Genomic DNA, 10,165 nt, shown 5'->3' with positions numbered 1-10,165 from the left:
TCTCACCTTGCAAACAATCTATAAGGGATTGACAACCCCTTCATAGCGTTGGGTGCAAGCTCTTTGTGTTTGTGCAGGTACTTGTGACTTGAACGCTCCTCCTACTGGATTGATACCTTGGTTCTCAAACTGAGAGAAATCCTTACCGCCGCTGTGCTACATCACCCTTTCCTCTTCGAGGGAAGACCAACACAAGGCTCCGAGGCCGCGGGGAAATCCTTTGCATATTTGGCAAGGAAGTCCCTATAGCCGTAGCCCGTAGCAGAAGGATTCCAGGCGCCGTTGCCAGGGAAGGTCTGCTGACATAGTAGCGATGGCAAAGGCTCCAAACTGCCACTGTTTATTTTATTTTTAATAATATCTAGCAATTTTCACACAAATCAAGAATATATTACACACAAACTGTCCCAAATGACATAATATATTTCACACAAAGGCTCCAAATGACATAATATATTACACACAAACTACCCATACTCATAACCATATTAAAATAAGTTTCATCCATAATCAATACATATTATGCAAATTTCATCCGTACCAAACCATATATTACACTAGTTTCATCCATACATACAAAGTTTCATATCCGGTTACTACAATAGTTTCAATCCAAGTTTCTGTGAAGCCATTTTAGAAGAAACCATATTGAAGAACTCCATCAATATAATCCAAGCTTCCGTGAATTGAATGTAATCTGCAAAATGGGAAATAAGTAAGTCAGAAGAAGAAGACTAGATGAAGAGCATAAGATATAAGTAAGTTTCATATCCATTTAGCTCCAAAAAGACATACTTAGCTAATTTAGCTCCAAGAAGAGGAGAAGAGGAGAAATGAAAAGAAGGAAGAAGAAGAAGAAGAGAAGAAGAAGGGAAGAAGAAGAAGAAGGAGAATAAGGAGGAGGAGAAGATGGAGAAGAAGGCTCCTCCTTCTCCTTCTCCTTCTCCTTCTCCTTCTCTTTCTCTTCTTTTTCTATTCTTATTCTTCTTCTTCCTTCTTTTCATTTCTCCTCTTCTCCTCTTCTTGGAGCTAAATTATCTAAGTATGTCTTTTTCGAGCTAAATGGGATAATTATGTCATTTTAGAGGAAAACAAGCTAAGTATACCATATTCATGAGCTAACCAAGGTTCTTATGCCATTATGAGCTTATTATGTCATTTTGGAGCTAAATTGGTCATTTAAATGAGCTAACCAAGGTTCTTATGATGTTTTTATCTAACTAAGCTAATTATGTCATTTTGGACGATAATTAGCTAAGTATGTCTATGTTGGGCAAAATAAGCTACGTAGAAGAAGAAAGAGAAGAAGAGGAGAAGAAAAAGAAGAAGAAGAAGGAGGAGGAGGAGAAGGAGAAGGAGAAGGAAGAGGAGAAGAAGAAGAAAATAAGAAGGAAGAGGAGGAGGAGAGAAGAAGAAGGAGGGCTTATTATTTCATTTTGAGCTAAATTGGTCATTTTAATGAGCTAACCAAGGTTCTTATGATGTTTTGACCTAATTAAGCTAATTATGTCATTTTGTAGGATAATTAGCCAATTTAGTCTTTGTTGGATGAGTCTAAGCTACTATGAAGAAGAGAAAGAGAAGAAGCAAGAAGAGAAGAAGAAGGAGAAGTAAAAGAAGAAGGAGGAGGAGGAGGAGAAGGAGGAGGAGTAGGAGAAGGAAGAGGAGAAGAAGAAGAAAAGAAGAAGGACAAGAAGAAGGAGAAGAAGGAGGAGAAGGAGCTTCTCTCCTTTCTTCTTCCTCCTTCTCCTTCTCCTTCTTCTTCTCTTCTCCTCTCTTCTTCTTCTTCTTCCTTCTTTTCATTTTTCCTCTTTCTTCTCCTCCTGTCCCCTTCTTCGGGCTAAATTAGCTAATTATGCCTTTTTGGAGCTAATTTTTTCATTTTGGAGGATAATTAGCTAAGTATATGTCATTTTTATTAAATAGACCATTTTGGAGCTAACTAAGCTAATTATATCATTTAGGTGGAAGCCTAGCTAACTATAGGTCATTTTGGAGCTAACTTGGGTAAAATATGTCATTCCGGAGCAAACAATGTTATTAAGCCATTTTGGATCTAGCTAAGCTAATTATAGGCCATTTAATACCTAAGTTAGGGGGAATAGGTCATCTTGTAGCTAAGTTAGCCTTATTATGTAATTTAGGAGAGAACTTAGCAAAGTATAGGTCATTTTTTATTAAATAGGTCATTTTGGAACTAACTAAGCTAATTATGTCATTTAGGTGGAACTCAAGCTAACTATATGTCGTTTTGGAGCTAACTTGGGTTAAATATGTCATTTTGGAGCTAACTATGCTTATTAATCCATATTGGAGCTAAATTGGCTAATTATATCATTTAGGTGGAAGCCAAGCTAAGTATATAATATTCAGGAGCTAACCAAGGTTCTTATGCCATTTTGAGCTTATTATTTCATTTTTGAGCTAAATTGGTCATTTTAATGAGCTAACCAAGGTTCTTATGATCTTTTCACCTAACTAAGCTAATTATGTCATTTTGTAGGATAATTAGCCAATTTAGTCTTTGTTGGATGAGTCTAAGCTACGTAGAAGAAGAAAAAGAGAAGAGGCAAGAAGAGAAGAAGAAGGAGAAGTAAAAGAAGAAGGAGGAGGAGGATAAGGAGGAGGAGAAAGGGAAGGAAGAGGAGAAGAATAAGAAAACAAGAAGGACAAGAAGAAGGAGAAGAAGGATGAGAAGAAGGAGAAGGAGCTTCTCGCCTCCTTCTCCTTGTTCTCCTTCTTATTCCTCCTTCTCCTTCTCCTTCTTCTTCTCTTCTTCTTCTTCTTCTTCCTTCCTTTCATTTTTCCTCTTTCTTCTCCTCTTGTCCCCTTCTTCGGGCTAAATTAGCTAATTATGCCTTTTTGGAGCTAATTACGTCATTTTGGAGCATACCATTATCGTCATCACGGCGGTGAAGCACGGTGGCTCTGGCTTGTTTCACCTGGAGAAGGCTGTCCCGGAGAAGGCTCCACTGTAGAACGGTCGTGCAATGCGTTTCGGGAGATATTCTGCACCATTATCGTCATCACAGTGGTGAAGCACGGGGGACGCTTGTTGTAGAGTAGAGATCAACGCTCTCCGAAGAGTCGAGGTAGGAATGGAAGTACCCATCCCACCACCCGCCGACGAAGAAGGAGCCACGGAGTGCTTTCGACCCTTTCCCACCATCTTTCAACACGTGTCATGACAAAGAGTAAATGAAATTAGTACAACATAAATACCAACATGAGTAATAAAATGTATATAATTTAAGTGTATCATCGTCATAAATACCAACATGACTAATAAAAATTGAATGCCTAACATGAACTCAAAATTTATATATAGTAATAGTTGAATACCTAACATGAACTAATAACAATCGTGCTTGTCTCTATATGCTTCAGGGTCAATAAATGCATCATGATCATCACTATCATCAATAAATGCATCATCATCATCACTATCAGGAAGAACATGTGGAAGGCCACCATGATGTATTCGGTCAAGAATTGACAGGTCATCCGCAACAGTAACCTCTTCTTCTTCCAACTCTTCCTGTTCGGGCTCAGGGGTTAAGACGAATTCAGTGTTGCTGTCTACTTCAATGTTCTAGGGTGAAGTAGAGCGGTTCTTGAAACGTTTCTTGTACATACGTGTTTCTTGGAAGAATTCTCCTTGATATGTGTCTGGGTTAATGTGAGGTTCGTAATCCTCTTCATTGAGGGTAGGTGGTCTAAAATGTGGTGGCACTTCATAAACGACATCCCAACCTTTGACATTTGGATCAGTTTGGCAGGCCCACGGTAGATAGAAAACTTGTGTAGCCTGTTGAGCCGTAATATAGACATCGGGAACATCTAAGTGGGTGTTTTGGTTGATTTCGACAAGTCCTATATGTTCATGAGTCCTTCTAGTCTCACTCGGCTCAAACCAATAACATTTGAAGACTACGATGGTCGGTGTGTTTTCACCATAGAATAGAAGTTCATAAATTGCTTCAACTCTTCCATAATACTCGGTGCCTCCTTCGCCGATAGCAGAGACAGAACAATTTGTAGTCTTTAGGTCGGGCATAGATAGCTCTTTGCCAAAGGTACGAAAGTGATACCCGTTGATGTTGTATTTGTCAAATGAATGGACCTTATAGTCAAAACCATTAGCGACTTGTCTCAACTCGGCGTCCATAGACTCTGCATCGGCCTACAAGTTTAATACGAAAGAATGGATGCATTATCCGCAAATTAGACCAAGAAATCAAATGGGCCCTTAATGGTAATTAATTACCCTTTGTTTGAACCAAGAGATGAAACCGGGATAGTCACCTCCATGTTTTGCGAGAAGCTCATACTCTTTGACGGAATCCTTTTCGATGAGCTCTCCATCCGAGAATTCGGCGACGTATCGACTATATCAAATATCCGGGAATGAGAGTAGTTCAAAGGAATTAGAAGTTGCGGAACAATAATTTACCGAAAACTTACTCGATGTACGGCCACACTTCTGTTAGGTTGGTGAAGATATACAATGAAATGGTCCGCCATTCTTCAACATCCAACGATTTCCCTTTCGAAGCACCGGATGGTGCGAGCTTACCTTTGAATGGGCTGAGGTTGGATCAAACTTTTTTTTGGATCGCCATCATTGTACCGAGGCTTCGGGTTATGCAAATGATGATTTTTGGCTTCGTAGTGTGCTGTCATGAAGTTTGCCGCCTCCTCAGTAATGAATGCCTCGGCCATCGATGCTTCAATTTTACGTTTATTTTTACACTTAGCTCGAAGCGTCTGCTGCATCCTCTCAGTTGAGTAGCACCATCGATTTTGAACGCCCCCCCATTCTTGCCCCGGCCGGGAGATGCAAAATCAAATGCTGCATTGGATTAAAGAAGCCCGGTGGAAAGATCTTTTCTAATTTGCAGATCAACTCCCCCGCCAAATCTTCCATTTCATCTAGCACGCCAGGCGATAGTTCTTTTGGACAAAGAGAACGGAAGAAATAGCTCAGCTCTGCTAGTACTAGCCATTCATCCTCAGGGATAAAGCCACACACCATCACCGGCATTACCCGCTCAATCCATATGTGCCAATCATGACTCTTGAGACCAAATATTTTCAATTTCTCAAGACTCACTCCCCTCTTTAGATTCGCAGCATACTCATCGGGGAACATCAATCGCATTTTCACCCACAATAGCATTTCCCTCATAGATGGCCTTTCAAGATTGAACCATGCCTTTGGCTTCACTATGCTTTACTTTCCTTTCCGTTGTCGCAAGTTTTGCAACGGTCTATCACATAGAGCCTCCAGGTCGATTCTAGCCTTAGGATTATCTTTTCACTTCCTCTCTATGCCAAACAATGTACCAAAAATGGCCTCCGCAATATTCTTTTCAGTGTGCATCAGGTCGATGTTGTGTGGGCAAAGGAGGTCTTTGAAGTAAGGCAGATCCCATAAGCATGACTTGTGAGTCCACGCGTGTTCTGTATTATACCCTTGGAAGTATCCTGGACGCAAAGGATCAGGCTCGAGAGCGTTTAACTAATCAAGGGTCTGTTGGCCTGTCAACGCAACTGGTGCAGTGTTTTTGACAACTCTACCTTTGATGAAATTCTTCTTGTCTTTTCTGAACTTATGATCAGGATCTAGGAATTTTCTATGCATGTCGAAGCAAGAAAACTTGCGACCAGCCTGCAGCCAACGAAACTGAAGAACTGCCTTGCATGTGGTGCACGGGAACCTTCCATGCACACACCAGCCAGCGAATAGCGCAAACGCTGGATAATCATGCGTCGAGTACATGTACCACACATGCATTTTGGAATTTGTTTTGGTAGCCGCGTCGTAGGTCTTGATCCCATTATCCCAGGCTTCTTGCAACTCATCCTTAAGCGGCTGCATGTAAAAATTCATATTCTTCCCCGGATAGTTTGGCCCTGGAATTATCAACGTCAGGAAAATGTTCTTTCTTTTCATAATCTCTCCGGGTGGCAAATTGAGTGGAATGACAAATACAGGCCAACAACTATATTGTGCTGCCGTCATACCATACACATTGAACCCATCCGTGCTGATGGCAATTCTAGGATGCCTTGGATCTTCCGATTTATCCTTATGTAATGCATCGAAGTGCCTCCACGCAAAACTATCTGAAGTGTGTAATAGCATCTTGTTCCCATCCGCATCTTGTTCGGTTCTTTTGCCCAATTTGTGCCATGTCCTCTGTCTAGCCGTCTCTTCGACCATGAAAAGACGTTGAAGTCTTGGTACGATTGGCAGATACCTAAGAACACAAATGGGGATTTTCGTCTAATTCTTCTCACCCATACCGTTGTCTACCACAATATACCTGGAAGAATTGCAAATGGCGAAATAGTTCAAGGCCGCATACTCAAGCCTAGATAAGGCACATCAAATCTCACAGGTATGTATCTTCTCATAGGGCATCTTAAGTACACGGAGGATTTTCTTTGACTGGTACATGTTTGCAGGCAGTACATGGCCTTTGGGTAGAAAGCGTCCAAATATCGTCATCATCGCGTCGTAGCATTCTCTGCCTAGGTTGAATTGAGCCTTCAGAGCCATTACTTGCGCGATGGTATCCAACTGACAAAGCTCGGTCTGCTCATGGAGAGGATGTTTTGAAGACTCCAACATTTCATAGAAGGCCTTTGCAGATTCCTCCATCTCATCGTCCGAATCCCGAGCATCATCAAAGTCTTGCACCATGTCTTCAATCCCGGTACCATGTTCGTCAGTGCAACGACGAATCACCTCAGCTCTGGCACGTTGGTCAGACTCACCATGAAAAGTCCACACCGTATAAATAGGCGTAAAACACCACTTATGCAGGTGATTACCCATTTCAAACTCTGTCTGCTTTTTCCTGTTGTCGCAGTTGGGACAGGGGCACCATGTTTTTTGCTGGCCATTTGCAAATGCGGCTCTCACAAACCCCCTGGTTTTTGTTAACCATTCATTGGTCATGTCTTTGTGACTAGGGTGACCAGTGTACATTAAAGCACGATCACTCATGTTGCCTAGCTACCTATGGGTGCAGAAGAAATAAATATATAATTCATCATCTATATTCATCCGCTAATCAAGTTTGTCAGTTTTATTACGTCCATGCAACCTACACGCTAATAGGTAGATAGGTCCAAATCCCACCCGAGTATGTGTAGATTGGGTTCGTTTTCCCTTGCTCTGCTCCAGATGCGACGCAGAATTTCGGCAGCACCTCCCCGCTGTTCTCCTGATACACGTCTCGGCAATAAGCAGAGAGGATGTGTACCCGGAGAACAACAGGGAGGCACTGACGAAATTCCGCATCGGATCCGGAGCATAGTATACGGGAAAACGAATCCAATCTACACATACTCAGGCTGTCCATGGATAACGTTGGACAATTCGAAAGGATGGCGGTTATAAATATGCAAAGACATGCATATTTATAGATGTCGCCCTTTCGAAAAGGAGACGCATACTGGTCACGCATACTCATGATTGAAGAAACCTATATCTGGCAAGTTTCATCAGCACGAAGACCGAAACAGAGCAAATTAAGGGGGTAGGAGGAGAAGTCATTTGTGCTCACCAACAAACGCAGGGGCGTAGCTCGTCCAACGCACGTGAAGGTCGTCGAACAACTGCACATTGAAATTAACACGATCAACACAAATATGATGTTTTTAAAACATAATTGGAAAATATGTGACCTAACTCATAATTTACAAAACTATGACCCCGTCAGTTTGTGGAAGGCCGAAAAGCACCTTCTCGTGCAACCGGAGGCAGAAGAGTTGTCGGGGGTTAGTGGCGTCGGGAGTCAGTGCCGTTGAGGGTCGGTCGGTTCGGGTGTCGGTGGCGTCCGTGGTCGGGGGTGAGTGTCGTCGGGGGTCCAGGGTCAGTGGCGTCAGGAGTCGGTGGTCGGGGGTCAGTATTGTCGGAGGTCCAGGGTCAGTGGCGTCAGGGTTCGGTGGTCGGGGGACTTTTTGGTCAACAAGAGGCCGAAGAGGTGTCGGAGGTCGGGGGTTGGGGGTCAGAGGCGTCGAGGGCGGCGTACTAACAGCTGCACGGAGTTTTCTGCCAGGGTGTCGTGAGGATGTCGTGTCGGGGTTTCGGGCATCGTGTCGGGTGTCGGGGTGTCAGGGTGTCATTTTCTTCTTCTTCATCTTCTTTTTTTCTCCTCTTCCTTTTCTTCTTCTTCTTCTTCTTCTTCCTTCCTTCCTTTTCTTCTTCTTCTTCTTCTTCTTCCTTCTTTTCCTTTTTCATCTTCTTTATTCTTCTCCTCTCTCCTCTTTCTCTTCTTCTTCTTCTTCTTCTTCTTCTTCTTCTTTTTATCCTCCTCCCCCTCCTCCTCCTCCTCCTGTTCTTCTTATTCTTCTTCCCTTATCTACTTATTCTTCTTTTATTCTTCATCTTTTTTCTACTTATTTCAATTATGACTATGTAGAATCTAAACCTATCACTAAACCTATCACTAAACCTATATAGCACTAAACAGCAAAAAAATTAACAAAAACAGAATCTACCAATCATTAACTAAAAAAGAATCTAACACTAATTAACAAAATAGAATCTACCTCTTAATTAACAAATAACAAATAACCTAGCACTAATTAACTAAACCTAGGACTAAATCTACTATTTAACTAAAACAACTAACTGAACTACCACTAAATCAAATAACTAAATCAACTAACTAAATCTAATCAAATAACAAAAAACAAACTCACCTATTAGAGGACGGTAGTGGGCAGCCGGGGCGGTGGGCAGCCGGGGAGGAGGGGTAGCCAGGGCAGTGGGCAGCCGGGGCGGTGGGTAGCCAGGGAGGAGGGGCAGCCGGGGCAGTGGGCAGCCCGGGCGGTGGGCAGCTGGCGCGGTGGGCAGCCGGGGAGGAGGGGAGGCCGAGCTCCGGGGAGGAGGGGTGGCGTGGCGCTCGGACGATCGGAGGGAAGGCGGCCGGCGGGCGGGGGGGGGGGGGGGGGGGACGGCCTGCGGGCGGGAGGGGAGGCGGGCGGCGGGCGCGGGGGAGGGGGAGGGGGATGGCCGACGGGCGGGAGGGGAGGCGGCCGACACGTGGGGAGGAGGGGTGCCGCGGCGGTCGGACGAGCGGAGGGGAGGCGGCCGGCGGGCGGGGGGACGAGCAGAGAGAGCGGGTGAGAGAGACAGAAAGATGGGCGAGCAGGAAACTGTCGGAGATAGGGGACGTGGGGTGGGGAGACGGCCATTAGGGGGGCTCTCTTTTCTGTTCGCCCCCCAACGGCAAAGAGCAGGAGGGCAAACGACAAAGGGAGCGCCCGTTATGGGGTGGGAGGGGGTGTGTGGTGGGCCGCCCCGTGCTCTTTGCCGTCTGCCCTCTAGCTCTTTGCCGTGCGCCAGCAGACGACAAAGACAATACAGATGGCAAAGAGTATCTTTGCCATCGGTCTGCTCTTTGCCGTCATTTTTCGGGTGACTGACGGTAAATAGGGTCTTTGCCATCAGCTAGCAGACGACAAAGAAGAGGCTGACGACAAATAACTGAATTCTAGTAGTGAACAATGGTGTGGAGAGTGGAGAGTGGAGAGTGGAAAGGAGGGGGAGGTAGGTCAAAGTGGGGGAGAGGAGGGGGAGAGGGGTAGAAAGGCGTCACCAGCCGCAACTAGCGGTATATAATTCCGATCACGATGTACCAAATACATAGGATAAAACCTTGATGAAATTCCAATTTCAATCGGTTGTAGTTCCATGATCCAGTATCATCACATAGCCTATACCATGTCAATGCTTTATCCCTCAAAGATAAGGGAAAGACCTTCTTCTTGAACTCATCCTCGGGCAAACCTGCAAGCTTAAATAAACCACAAACTTCATCTACATACATTAGATGCAAGTCGGGATGTGATGTTCCATCTCCTGTAAAAGGATTAGCCAGCAGTTTCTCAAGCATACCCGAAGGAAATTCATAGAAAATATTTTCAATAGTTGCAGCAGGTTGAGGCTAAACTCTTTGTGCTTCCTTTCGAGGTGAAGATACCCCGAACAAGCTCCTCAAAGGATTAGTTTCCATAGTGACAAGTGACAATAAATTTCAGCACACTATATAAGTGTTTCCTTACCAAATTCCACTTATCAAAGCCGCTTCACTCCCCAGCAATGGCGCCAGAAAAGAGTCTTGATGATGCACAATTGTAGTGGATA

The sequence above is a fragment of the Hordeum vulgare genome, chromosome 1H (genome assembly GCF_904849725.1).
Source record: "Hordeum vulgare subsp. vulgare chromosome 1H, MorexV3_pseudomolecules_assembly, whole genome shotgun sequence".
NCBI classification, from domain to species: Eukaryota; Viridiplantae; Streptophyta; class Magnoliopsida; order Poales; family Poaceae; genus Hordeum; species Hordeum vulgare.
This window is presented reverse-complemented; position numbering follows the sequence as displayed.